The 14,717-nt window shown below is 42.2% G+C and overlaps 1 protein-coding gene and 1 long non-coding RNA gene across 29 annotated transcripts in view; one reads left to right on the forward strand and one right to left on the reverse strand.

Moving 5' to 3' along the window:
- NRXN3 (neurexin 3) overlaps positions 1–14,717 on the reverse strand; it is a 1,025,535-nt gene that overhangs the window by 392,707 nt on the left and 618,111 nt on the right. The window lies entirely within an intron of this gene.
- The window catches only part of LOC134515717 (uncharacterized), a 35,714-nt gene that overhangs the window by 13,508 nt on the left and 7,489 nt on the right, over positions 1–14,717 (forward strand). The window contains exon 2 of the long non-coding RNA XR_010071085.1: positions 1,500–1,618. This is a non-coding gene — a long non-coding RNA (uncharacterized LOC134515717). The remainder of the gene's footprint in view (positions 1–1,499; positions 1,619–14,717) is intronic.

Here is a 14,717-nt window from a genome sequence, read left to right on the forward strand (position 1 = left end):
TACTAGCCAGAGCCACTTATTCCCAAGCCAGTGGCAACCCCTCTGGTATGACTGTGGGACCAAATGGTAAACAGGATCAGTGAGATAATCTATGTTATGAAGAAGTGTGCAAAAACAGGAGCTCCACGAATTTGTGTTGCAACTAACAAAAAGACACAAGAGAATTCTCAAGAAAATTCTCCAGCTGACCCTGTAGTCTTAGAGTTCCCACATAATCAGAAGCCATAAATTTGTAGACATGAATGCGCTCAGGTATATAAAAGTAAACATCTCCCAGAGCACGTGCTGATCTGTATACTCCCCTGGGATGGGCACCTGTGTGTCTTCAAAGACAAGACATGCACATTCATGCACATGAACCCAGATAGGTAGCATGCACATCTATGGAGATCTTTCATAATGTACAAAAATGTATGCAAGCACACAACCATCCCCATGCAGCTCTACAGCCAAGGGAGTAGATGCCTCAGAGCACAACACATATCATCAGGTTCCCATCAAACACACCTCAGATTTTCTCTTTCAAAAGAAAAGGGCCTGGGGGGAGGAAGAGAAACTACGTGGTTGTCAAACCCAGTAATAAATGCTTGTCAAGAGCATTTCTGATAGGATCTAAAGGTGCTTGGAGAAGTGGGGCCACCACAGTCAAACTTCACAAGTTGAACTCAAGAGCAGTGAAGACAGAGAGACATGGTGACACGAAGACTTTTCCCCTCTGTCTTTCTGGGAAATAATGAACAAATCCTTCAGAGTGATTACTCTGTCACACCTGCTGGCCCTGCTCTCAAGTCTGTATTAGACAGAAGATGCTCCTATCTTCCCTTAGATTAAATGTGCCTAGCAAAAAGCGATCAGAGATTGGCACGATAATTATCTTTCCTCATTAGAAAGCAAGCCCTGGACCTGACTGAATATGACTCCTCTGTCAAGGCCCTTTGTGGTCTGTAATAGTACCCCGGCAACATCAATGGGCACAACACTTCATGCAAACATAACAAAGCAACATATCAAGTAATCTTGTCTTTTTATTTGCTTTTCCTCTTCTAAGCCTGCTGAGTGAGGTGGGAAGGTGCCAAATTCCTTTTTAACTTGTATAAATGCATCTAAATGTCACAGAAGAGCCTTGTTAAGTGAAAAGCTTTCCAAATGTTTTTCTCTCCCATATCTAAAATGGATTGCTCTTTTTTTTTGTAATTAAAAAAGGCACGCTCTCTCAGACCACTGCCCTTCACCATTCCTGGGGCCAGCCAACTGCGGTGACCCACAGCAGAGCTCCTGGTGTTCTCCTGCAGCAGCATTCACCGTAGTGCAGGGTATGGCTTTGCCCAAGGAAGCCATGAGGAGGGTAAACACGTAGGTAAAGACAAGGCTGAAAACTCTTCCAGCTGGGGCATGAGCAGACCTAAGGGGCCTTTCTGTGACAGAACAGACGGGCTCCCTCATTTTTTAAAAAAAAATGCATTTGAGGCATATTCATTGCTTTGGTTCTTTTCTATTAGTGTGAACTTAAAGACAGTGACTAATTCTCAAGAGCTGTGACCCCAGAGACTGCAGCACCATCACAGAGAAGGTGATGCCGAGGCAAAACACCAGCTCGGACAACTTCATTTGAAAAGGGGTGAGTGGGAACAGCTCAAGCTTCCATGCTGCTGCTCATATAGATATGACTCTTGTCGATATGCCATGCTGAGAAAGATGGGTGGTGTGGTAAATCGTTATGGGAGCTGTGCAATAACAGATGAGGGCAGACAGCACTGGCTCGTCTACAGACTGGAGAATTAAGGAGAACTGCAGAGTATGACTGTGCTTAGTGGCCTCAATGAATCAGCTCCTTCCCTTTTAGTACAACCAACCGTGGTCCTTTCATCATCCCAAAGGTCACTCCTATGTTGTCGGTCTGGCTCATTCCTTGGTGTATTCAGTTTAAAAAAAAAAAAAAAAAACAAAAGAGCACTGGACTATAGATTGCATTTCTAATCTTACCAGAAAGGTGTCAAGAGAAGCATCCCATTTTGTTCTGCAGCCAAGTACAGAGTTCAAAGAAATTATCACATCCTATGTATGGTCTGTTCAACAAAACCTGCTGCAAAATGGTGTTATTATGCAGCATTAGGAGCAGAACTGTGTTAATGCATTACAGTATCCTGCACCACTGTCAAGTAAGATGTGTGGTCCCAAAATAGGATGACATTTAATCAGACAAAACTTATTCTTCAAGTCATCATATAATCTACAAGAACACAGGCAACATATGTAATCTACACGAATGCTGCCACTTAACCTGTAAGAGCAGAGTCAGCCACTGAATTTAGGAGAGTTGGCATTGCAGAAGGGGAACCTTGGGTTCACTGCAAAGGAACCCTCGGCAAGCAACCACTGCACATGATTCCACTGCGTCCTACTCCATCTCAGGCCCCTTCTGACACCCAACTCAAGAGAGACCTTCTACACTGGAAAAATGAAGTTTCACAAAGGTTATTTCACAAAGCCATTCCAGGCTGCAATCCAGAAGCTCAGACTAGTAAAACTACCAGCCTCTGAAGTCCAAATCTGGGAACTGGCCCCTCCAGTGCAAAAAAGGGTTATCTTTTATTTTTTAACACAGTAGCATTTGTTTTATTTGCCTTTTCCTTTTGTATTTAGGGGAGAGGGAAACTGGGGGTGCGTTCTTCATGCTTTCGTCTGTCATAGCTAGAAAACTTACTTTCAGAAAAAAATAAATGACACACCATGTGCCTGCAGGAGCTCAGATTTTAAGATACACATCAGACACCAGTGGCCTCAAACTTAAATTATGCACTAGCAATAAAAAACCATCTCACATTTAAAAAAACAACCAGAATTCTCGATCAGTGAACATTTCCAAATCTCTGTTCTGCAGAGGCACATCCAGGTGTTTGCTAGGCAGATGTAACAGACAGCTACTTCACTGGAGCAGTGTTTAACTGCTGTGATCATTTAAATATGCATTTATTTGCCTTTGGAGTGAGAAAATGAAAAGTTAAAGTAGAGTCATGGCCCCAGTGCTAGTTACTAGCCTTCTCATCTAGGTAAAACTTGGGTAGGCAACAGTGCTCTCCCTCGCACTGCCTTAGCTTTCCTAAAACGAATCGCCCCCCTGGGAATCTGACTTCTTTCCTCTGCCTCCCCTCTCCTGCGACCGACCGCCTCTTTCCCTTTTCTTTCTTCCTTCCTTGCCTCCGTTTCATGGGCTACAACAGGATAAGGAGCAAGAGTAGCACACACGTAACGCCATCTCTTTACCTTGCTGCTTGCAGCATTTCTCAATTTCAGGAAACAGTCCCTTTTCACTGTTGCTGGCTGGCACCTTATTTGCATAAGGATGAACTATGCAGCCATATTACCTCTCCTCTTCTGCAGTACCACAGTCTGCTGATGAGCCTGAATAGTTTTAAACAGGGTTATGCTTTTTCTCGTGCCCTCTTTCAAGCTTGGTGCTCTGCCAGGCAGCTGCAGAACGGATGCACCGAATGCTGACTATTCCCTGTGCGGCAGGACAACAGGAGCTCCGAGGGGGAGGCACATCCAAGCTCCTGCAGCTAAAGCCTGGCAAAAAGAATGAGCTTTCCTGCTGCTTTGAAAATGATGGATGTACACAGTGGCTTTGCACAACCTACAGCCATATGATCCCCGACGTTGTCCCCTGGAACCCTGCACACAATATAAATTGCCACACAAAGAAACACTCTCAATAGTACTGACCTGAACACTGCCTAGAACAAGCAGTAATGTAAAAGGTAACGTAACTCCACTGCACAGGATCAACCTTTGCTTGTAGGGTGTGTTTATATGTAGAGTATACATATTCATATATTAGATTCATGGTTGGCACATTCAAGGGGATGGCAGGAGATAACCTGGCTTGTTCCTTTTGGATAGGATTAAAAGCTTTTGAATTGATTCAGTGCTTCCTGAGAAAAAGAACCGCTTCTCCTGTTGATCTCAAAACGCAGCAGGTTCCAGACTAGCTGGAAATGGTGACAAGAGTCCCCCCTTTTGGTACGTGTGCTCTAAAAGGAACTCAGTAAAATTATATGTATTTTCTCACCTTCTGGGAATTAACCAGATCAAATATGCTTAACTTTCTGATGAGAGGGAAGCGTTAGGGTTTTTTCTAACTGTCAAGACTTAGACCTGAAAGAAAAGTTGAGGTCATATCCAGCAGGAAAGACTAAATTACAAAAACTATGTAGTTTAACCTCAGTGGTCCCCTTGCAAAAGCAGCTATAACAACCCCTGGCCAGCGTGATCCCAGCAGCCCGTATATAATTCACCTCCATGATGTTCTCAAGCAAGGGGTATGCATTTACAGTAAGTCACATACTAAATACAATTTGTGGCTTGCTAGCAACGAGAAGGCACACTGCTAGTGAAGGTTAATTTTTTTGTGTCACTTGTGCCAGACATTCAGGTAAACCTCTGCTTTTCCTTGGGAAACAGCCTAACAAGATTATGTAGTACCACTGACATCTCGTTTTCTGCGTGCTTGCTAATTTGGCCTATTAACAAATTTCACTGCAGCCACAAATACTAGCATAAACAAACACTTGGTTACATTCAGCTAAGTTTTCAAAAGTTTTGTAAATCCCTCATCAGTTACAGAAAATATAGAGTTTGCTGGTTAATAATTTACACCAGATTTGTGCAGAATCCCTAACTATGTAGCAGGAGCTAGAAGAGACCTCAGAGTCTCCTGCTCCAAAGCTACTGCCTTCTAGGCTGTGGAAGACCTGATCTCCCTAAACCAAGCGGTGTAAGAAAACCTCAGCATGCTCTGATCAGCTCTGGGTCTATTCAGTGCAGCAGCAGAACACTCAGTTTGATTTTACAGTGAATGCATAACCCCGAAAAAATACTGTCATGGTTTAATCCCAGCCAGCAACTAGGACCATGCAGCTGCTCGCTCACACACACCACACCTCCCCCCTGCCCCGTAGGGGAAGGAGAAAAGTGGGGAGGGAACCAAAACCTTGTGGGTTGACATAAAGACAGTTTAATAGAACAGTAATGGAAGAGGGTAATAATAAGAATGGTAAAAGAATATACAAAATAAAGTGATACAACACAAGTCACCACCCAATGATTGGTTGCCCAGCCTGTCCCAAGCAGTGATCACGGATTTCTGCCCTCCAACCAATCCCCATTTATATACTGAGCATGACCTCTATGGTATGGAATAGCTTGTCCTGTCTGTGATCCCTCTCAGCTTCTATGGGAAGCTGAAAAGGTCCTTGACTAATGTAAACACCACTTTGCCAGAATTAAAACAATATGTATGATCAGCATTACTCTCATATTAAATCTAAAACACAGCAGCTACTAGAAAGAAAATTAACTCTATCCCTGCTGAAACCAGGACACATATGAAAATACCGTTCCAAAATCCACAGCTCCACAAATAAATTGTGTACCACATAGGAATAGTTCATATTTGTACAATGTATGGTATCAAACTATTCCAAAGGATTTTAGTACTACAGAGTACATGGAACGCAAGTATTAATTACCTCCAATTTGCAGAGAGCAGAGCTGAGGCAGTGGGGGACAGAACAGACCATTGGGGTGGAGCAGTCTCTGCCCCAGGCCCCAGCCATTAAATCGGATTCTCTCCCATCCTACCACCGGCAACCACTACTATTTTTACTGTTGTTGTTTTCTAGGCATAAATTCCTGCACAAATACAGCACAAAAGCAGTCCCTGGTTTTCATGTGTGTACGTTTTGATACGTGCTCTAATTACGCAATCACGGGCTACTCTTTTTGACATGACCTTTCCTTCATCCAGCACAGAGGAAGAATAATGCCTGTTGAAGGTCCCCATACTTGATAGTATGTTTTATCTTCATTGCTCCATTTGTGTCCCCTTCTCCTGCACACTATACTAATCCTGCTCTGAGTAGTAATTTATTTCCACATGGGCTTTTCTGCGGTGCTACTCAGCAGAGCACTGGACTGTTTGGCAAAAACTAATTACTTTGGACAACACCTTCCTGAGGTGATGGGCTCATTTTACAAATGTAAAGCTGAGGAACAGGTGAATTAAGTCAAAATGCCCACTAGTATTGAACGTGCAATTTCAGATTGCAAATTCTGATTACACAGAGTGCTTAGCACCTTACGGCACCTTACACATTTGAAGCACATTTAGTGCTGACTTGATTGCTGTTTTCAGGGCTCAATATTGTTTCCATCCAAGCTATATGATTTCAAGTTGGGTACGGGAATACAAGGAACACGTAACTCAGGGATGGCCTGAGAAAAAATTGCTTTTAGTAACTTACCCAGCATCTTACTGTAACCCTGGGGAAGAAAAAGAGATAGACAGAACAAGATGCCCCTTAACCAATGCTTTGCTCAAAAAGCCTCCCTCCCTTGTAAGATTCCCCCGCCTCATTTGCTACACATCCCGCTTTAGTAAAATTGAAGCGGGCATCCTATGTTACAAGGCAGTCGTTTTGAGACCGGACCCCAATTTATGCCAGAAGCTCTTTTTTTCTGAGCACAGCATAGGGAGAAAGTCATAGGGGGAAATACTGAGTAAAGATGTTACCAAAGATCGCATCATCTAAAGCCCAAGCTAAAGGTGCACGAAGTTCACTGACACTAATTTTTAACTGCTTGATTCTGGATTGTCCACAGACTTTTCAGATTTGTTAAATATGGAACAGTTGTAGGGTTTATATAAATACTTATATATAGATAAATATATTTGTAAATACAGACATACAAACACATATATACACACATAAAAACACAGTGTTCTCTGAAACTTATTTAGACTTTCAGTGAGTTCCTTTTGATTTAAAGAGATGCTACAATATCCACCACCATTTCTGTTTTACATTTTTTATTGAACAAATCTAGGACTGAAAACTAGATTTTCTCCAAATTCCCCTACCTGCATGATGCAAGGAAATGAAAATGCCTGTCAGCAAAAGTAATGTGTTTAATACCATGCCAGCCCTAAACATCAGTAGAGATTTCTGTGTATTGCAGATAATTCTATCACCGAGCCATATTGCTCTGTGATGTGCTTTTATCTTTGCTGTAGGATAATATCAATATTTCAAGCATGAGCAAAAGAATGTTTTATGAGATTGATGTGGGAAAATACAGTGACAAGTACATAAAAAAGGGCAGAGAAGATGCCAGGTAGTCATCATAAATGCCTTCCATTCCCACCAGAATTTGTCTAGTTTATCCAATTCTAATCAACAAGTTGAGGTCCACTGGGGCCCCAGTGACTTTGATTACATTCTCAGTGCTGAAGAGAAACAGCAAGCAAAAGAGAGCACAGATAACAGGATAGGAAGCTTATCACCTACACCCTAGAATCCTAGACCTTTAGAGGCCAAAAAGTCATATTTTGTTAAACTTTTAAATTAAAAAGAATAAGTGATTTATAAAAGAGGGAAATAGAATGTGAGAAAAAATATTAAGCCATTTGCCACACTGCACATGTACCTGGTAAGGGCCAGATCACGCAGGGCAAATATACACGGGGAACAACCTCTGCAGATCCACAATGATGCCTTGAGCAGGCAGTTCTTTGGGCGCTGCTGGAATCTGAGCGTGGAAGTGCCCAGACAAGAAAGTTATCCCTGTATGGCTGCAGCTGGGTGAGTTATTCACCTCTCGCCTACCTCTGCAAAGGACTCATCTCTTCTGAGGAAAAACTCTCAGTTACAGATAACAATTTACACCAAGAAAAAAGGTGGTTTTCCCCAGTACAGCTAAGTGGCTATCTCTGTCCCACACTGGCACGAGATATAAGCTTGTTTATATAAGCTCTGCATGTAACTCTTCTGGCAAATCCACCAACACAGACCATTTGTCACATTGTCTTTTTTTTCTCTGGGGCTTGCAGTTCCTCCCTGTTTGACAACAGAACTGATGACTATTACTTAAACCCTCTCCACATGAACACTGCAGCTGTTCAGCCAGACTGATGTTTTAAAGTAGTTTGGCATTAGGTACCTCAATATTTGAATGTTGAACTGAGAACCCTTATAGGAACCTTAGTTTCAGGAGAAGACCAATCAGTACCCTCTGCAATCAGTTTTTAAACTCAGTTTCGAATCATTAAAATTGAGGCAATCAAAACCACTAGTTCTGTAAATCTTGACTGTTTTGATTGGAAGAAAAAGGAAATCTTGCAGCCCAATCTTCTCTAAAGCACCCTCCAACTCTACTGTCCCCTTATCTCCAACTCAACATACTGTCCCTGGGGACATTCAGATAGTTTGTAGTCCATCTGGAACAGTGCTCATTTCAAAGCCAATTTGAATGAAATGCCTAAAAATCGCTTAGAAAATAACTCTCATAATAACCACTGTACCTTTTATGATGTTACATTATTACCAGGCAGTAAATTCATTTGTTTCCCCAAATCCCTTACCGACTTCTTTTAAATACATAAATAAAAAGGGGGAAATTCAGTGGATATTATTTCACAATATGTGGATCTGAGACATTTTAATAAGAAATGCACCTCCAGGCTAAGAGGTACGAATTGTACACCGAAGGGAATGGTTTAATACACTGTTTAATGCTATCATCAAAACTGATGATAACATGATGGCTTTTATACATTTTAACATTTCTTTAGAACTGGAAAAAATGAGAGTGAGAACCATATTTGTATATTAGCTAAATGTCAGAAGTGACACCGAACCAGCCAGGTGGCACGCAGCTCCCGTAGCATTCCCTCTCCCTGACCAAAAAATATTACCTGAACAGAGAGATCCAGGGATTTCCTCTGAGAACAACTCTCGAAGAGAAAGCTTGCCTCTCCTGTATACCCCACCAGGTCATACAGAATGACCCACATCTACCATGTCCTTGCATCACGTCCTCTTCCTCTTAAGTATGGTGTGTATTTTCCAAAGCTTTGACGCATCGTCAAGGTATGACATGTTGGTAACGGCATTTGAAACAGGACCAAGATGGACAGGATACTCCCATCCACCAGGGACCAACCCATGACCAGCAGGAGTCCTAAATACCCTTTGCTGGGCAGAGGGATATGCAAGAGACCATGATTTTGGAGAGGCCAGCCGCAGCTGCAACCAGTATAAGCTCTCTACACAAGGACCTGGACAGACCTCCATAAGCATAGGTTACCTACAACACTGTAGCACCATCAAGGATGAAAATAACTCTTATAGGAGAAGGAAAAGGTTCTCTCCTTAGCTATAGCCTTTCTAGCAGGACCTTGCCAGAAAAAAACCCTCAAATATCTAGCCTGTGATCATACGAGAAATTCTTCTTTTAGGACTGTGTCCTTACCTTTTTTACAAAGAGGTAGTGGAGGCCAGTAACACGAAGGCAGCAGCCCCCTTCAGCTGGCAGCAGCCCACTGCAAGCCACCCAAGCCTCAATACCCCTGCCTTTTCCAAAAAGTAGGAGGTAAGGAGTGGTATCTTCTGGATACAATCCTGGATCCTCCTGAGGGAGATGCCTCTGCTCAAGGCCAGGACAGCAATACCAGCAAGTTTTTCACTGTCTCGGTCTCTTGGATGGGAAGATTGTCAGGGCCCATATGGGAATTCCCAGGAAAGGATACGGGACTTAACTCTGAGGCATCGGCTATACAAGGGGAGGCTGAGAAAGTGATGTTGCACTGATTTCAATTAGTCAAAAACGTAAGCCTTATTTTTGTGTTCTCAGAACCCCACCAGGCTTGTGATATAGGACCCGGTATGCTCACACAGCAGATACCTGTTTACTGTATTCCTATGGGCTCAGGTTGACCAGGTCAGTTCTAAGTCTTTGAGATACTGTTGCAAAAGGAGTGCTTTTAGACTTCAAAAATGCCATGTAGAAGTAAAGTTGGCCTTTCAGTGTCCTGTAGTAGGTCTGTGCCTAAATTGTGCAGGCTCTAGCAAAAAGTATTAGCTTGTACATAAATGTTTTCTCTTCCTTTTTTATTCTTCCAATGAAAAGGAAATCCCTAGGGTCCTGTTAACTGTGAACAGTAAAGACTGCTTGCACTTGTCAACAGAAACAGGTTTTACACCTAACAATAAAGTATTCTAGCACTTCACAATGTGTATTTGCTCTTAGCTCTATACCTCTTAAGAGGGATGCTGGCACTTTTACACGTTCACTGGGGGTAAATGGGCAACACCTGAAGCTACCCTGTGCCCACTCTCTGGAGGACAGGGACTTTGCTCACTCCATGGCACACCATTATTTTCTTAAGGAGACAGCACCTCCAAACAGACAGGCAACATTTTCCAAGTCGGTGTTTGGACATATCAAGCACATAGGACAACTTCCCGATTTCTCTTACATTGGGTTCCTGGTGGAGCAGCATTTCCCCGTCTCCTCGCAATCAAGACCTCTGGTTCCCGCGGCAGTGGAAAAAATCTAGGCTGAGATGGTATAGGAGAGCACACATGATAGAAATTTCCAAGAGGGAGCATATGCCTCATATAGGTTCTCATGAAGACCAAACACATAGCCCATATGTGGCTACTGACCTCAAGTGTGTGCATCTCCCTTTCCTCTTGCTAGGGAGCATGTTTTCTACAAGGGAGAAGTAAAAAAACCAGTTTTTCCAGGTTGGAGTTGAAGGTTGGAGCCTTCTCCTTTTCATAGCTTCACCTCCTGTCATAGGTGAAGCATCCTGACCAAGTGTTTTCATATTGATATGTTTGGTGAAAAGGTCAGGAAAGTCTAGCCCAAGGTAATGTCTAACCTTAGCATAGGGATGAAGAAAAAAGAATTTCCAGGATTTTAGACAGCAGAGTTTTTTTCAGAACGTACGAGTTCTCAGTTCTGAAGTATACGTGTGTGGAGGGGTAGGAAGGGAATTACACGGGTTATCAATCCAAGTTTCTGGACTGATCTATCCTCCCCAGCTTCCCTCTCCACATATTTCAGGCCTTCCTCCAGGGCTCTTGTGAATTCTTAGACCCGGCTTCTCCCAGAACTGACCCGCATTTACTTAAATGTCTGTAAAAACACATTTATATATATTTACTTCAATGTGAATATCTTCATGAGCTTTACAGAGATAGGATTGGTTTTTTTCCCCAAAGTATGAAAACACAGCACATTTCAGATTCAGTTATTCTTTACCTAAATAATAAATAGCTGGTATTTTGATATAATCTGGTCTTAACTCAGCGTACAAAGACAGCACACTATCAAGATTTAAAGCTGCTTCAGGAAATGAAGATCTCAAGCTTATAAATACATTTAGTTTCCCATAGCTCCGAGAGGCTTTCCTCTTCAACTTGTTTGTAGCTTTAAAAAAATAAACCACAAAACCAGTAACATACTATTATTTCCTAAGCTGGGCGCTATGTGCACTACATCAAAGCTGCAAATTTCATAGGGTGAGGGTTGGTTTTGGTGGTTGGGTTTTTTTTGTTGTTTTGTTTTGGGTTTTTTTAAAACAAACCCAACAAGTTGATTTTGGACTTTAAAACTGTCTGTATAACTAGGTACTGTACTTGTGGATTCTCTTTGAGTGCTGACCCATCCAAGTGCTGCTCCTCAGCTCTGCGCTGCTGCTCTGCCATTATGTCACAACTGATCTCTAACTCTTCCATCTGTGAGTTATTCATTGCCTCTCCTCGTGCTCGTCTGCTGGCTATTTATAAATTAAACTCCACTATCACAGCATTCACTAGCTTCCCTGAAAGAGGGTCTAAATTTGCAGAATAAAATGCTGAAGGAGCACAAACACTCCCTACATCAGAAAAAAAAAATCCCATCTCAGAAACAGCAGAGTTACTGTGGATATTTGAAGTATTTCCACTTGGGGCTATTCTAAGTAACGCCATTTGATGCAGCCATTTTGGACTTTCAGCAGGCGTGAGGGCACAAACTAGCTTAGTGAGAATCATTTGCACATATGATGATAAAGTCCTGGCTTGTGATATATTGGAAAAGCAATCACCACCAGTAGGCAGTTTAGCTTCCCGCAGCTTCAGAAAGCCTGTGCATAAGTAAGTGACTGGAGGCTGAAAATCCCTAGGCATCTTATAGCCATACTCAGTCAGAAATAAGCCCTAGGGACCAGATCCTCAGGTATAAATCATCATATTCCCATTGCCTTTGGGAAGTCCTTCTAATTTATACCAGCTGAGGAATCAGCTTTTATATGCGTAGCCTCCATAATTCTCTTCCTACGATACCTCAAATAAAATGAGAATGATAAAAACTAAAACTGTATGACAGCATGAAAAGGAAGTGAGTCCTGCTCTGTCTCGTACCAGTAAGAACCTGAGAAAGGCAGAGCTTGGAATAGTGGCTTCAGATCCACCCCAATACACAGAGCAAAACGTGGCCAAGGCAGCTTTCAGAATTAGGAGCACGACTCTTGGTCCATTTTCTTATCTCTGTTACGCTTTCTTCCTGGCCTTGGGTAAGTTGATTAACCTTTCTTTTCGAAGTTTCTCTAACTGTGGTATGACTCTGTACCTCCCGTAGAGGTTGTGGCACTTAATTGGCCAGTATCTCTCAAATACTTGCCGTGCTTTGGATGAAATATGTTGTACAAGAGAAATAATTGAAGTCAATGGAGCTGTGACAACTGACACTAGCTGAGGATCTTCCCCCTGGTGTTTAATAGGATCAGAAGGAGGCTTAGTTGAAATGACAGGAAGCCAGAGAGACGTTTGGTGGTAATAAGATCATAAATGAGTCAAAGGGGTTACTATTTGCTGTGGTAATACTCAGCATTTTTCAGCTTCCAGGCACTCTATCAGCATCCATTAATTCTCAGACCTCCCCTTAAACAGAGATCAGTAATATGTCCCCCATTATACAGATAAGAAAAATCAGACTTATCCAACAGAACAAGACGTCAGAAATCAAGTTTGAGCCCCTGGCTCCTAAGCCTATTCTCAGGGCTCCCTTTCCACCACTCTTCTGTTACGTATATATTTCCTTATCTTTCTGTTTCAATTATGAAAGCCCATCTCCTGCTCCTTTCTCTGCAAGCATCCCTGCCTAATTCCCTGTTAGATACCGCTCAGATGCTCTTCCCTAAACTTCTCAAAGCTTGCAGTCAGAAAGTAAAGCTGAGGAGAATGCTGCTGGGCTGAGCATTCCTTTTCCCCAAGCACCGAGAACGAAGTAACAGCATTTGCCTTTGCAAATATTTTTCATTGTTCACTATCAGTCCCGCACAGCACCTGGCTGCTCCACTGCAACCTCTCCTCTCAGGAGCAGCTCTTACTAGAATATGCCGGGACAGGCTCTGCCGCCTCAGACTGCCTTTTGCTCATTGCAGGAAGAAATTCGTGACCTGCTTAAGCCCCTAGGAAAAATTATCGTCGTTACTTGAGCTCTGGAAGACGCCTGCCGTTAGAGGATGCGAGTCTGCGGTTATGTAACTGTGCTGGCCAAATCCAGCTGTTTCCAACCACAGCTGCTCCGCTCTGCTTCCACCCCTCGACGGAATGGGTGCCAGGCCAGGCTTTTGGGCTCTCAATCTGCATAATAGCCTCAAGGGGAGTCTCCACGGATTAGTTTCTATGTAGAGGGAATACATGCATTTGAATCAGTATGCTGCTTGAAAATACAGAAGTATCATACTGCGCCTGGATGCTGCTGTGCTGAAGTGTCCCAGCAGATGGAAGAGTAACATGAAATGGGACAAATCATTCAACTGTTATAATGTTATAAATCTGCAACAATCCCAGAGAATGCAGTTTATTTTATAATGAAGACTGCTGCTTGCAACAACCATGCTACAGCAATATTTGGGGTAATTACTCTTGAATGCTAGAGTTGTTTTGTTTGGGTTTTTTTTAAGTGGTATTCCCTAGATTTACACTAATAGTTTGGAAAGCTTTGGCTACATTAGCTCTACTTAAACAATAGCCCAAAATGGGATGAAGGAGAAAATGTAAAACACTACCCAATCAAACCATGGCGCTCACTTCTGGTAACACCACAATAAGCCACATTTGCACATATTATTTCCTGCCCATCTATAGCAGGCTTGGCACAATGGAAGCAGGTTTTCCTTTTTTCCCTTAAAAACCAAACAAAACCATTTGTAATAAAAGTGCGAATTTTGGTCCAGATTAAATTTGAGGGAACAAAGGAGTAAAATGAGTATGTGTGACTCGATAATATCTGGGGTTTTTTTAGTTTATTGCAGAACATAAAGGTAAAGAAAGATGCATATTTGCACTTGCTGACATTTGTGTGCTTAGATTGTGACATAACACTTCAGGTACATCTCTATTGTGTATATTGAAGAGAGACAGTGCATCACACACACAAACTGTAAAGTTCTTCCTATCTAGCTGAGGTGACACACTCACCCAAAAAATTCTATGAAAAAAAAAAAGACATTATTATTTTGGTTCTGTTCTGTGCTCTTTGCTTACTAAAATGTAAAATTCTAGACATTCGATTCAGATGTTAGATTCTTAACACACTGAGTATCATTTCTTATAATACAAGTGAACTCCCTGCTAAAAGTTTAACTGAAAGCCTACAGATAGGGTTCAGCCAGAAGGGACTCTGACTCCCTGTATAACCTTAGGAAAATCTCTTATTTCTTGTGTTCCTCTAGCGGGAGCTATTAGAGTCAATCCATTAACATACACAAATGTGATTTAAGACCATCACACAGAAGGTCTTAAAGAAAAAGCACTGTCATCATAGATTTACATTAAATTATCTTAACAAAGCGAATGCTATGCTATCTTTAGTTACAAAGTGGA

This window comes from Chroicocephalus ridibundus, chromosome 4 (assembly GCF_963924245.1).
Source record: "Chroicocephalus ridibundus chromosome 4, bChrRid1.1, whole genome shotgun sequence".
In the NCBI taxonomy this organism is placed as follows: Eukaryota; Metazoa; Chordata; class Aves; order Charadriiformes; family Laridae; genus Chroicocephalus; species Chroicocephalus ridibundus.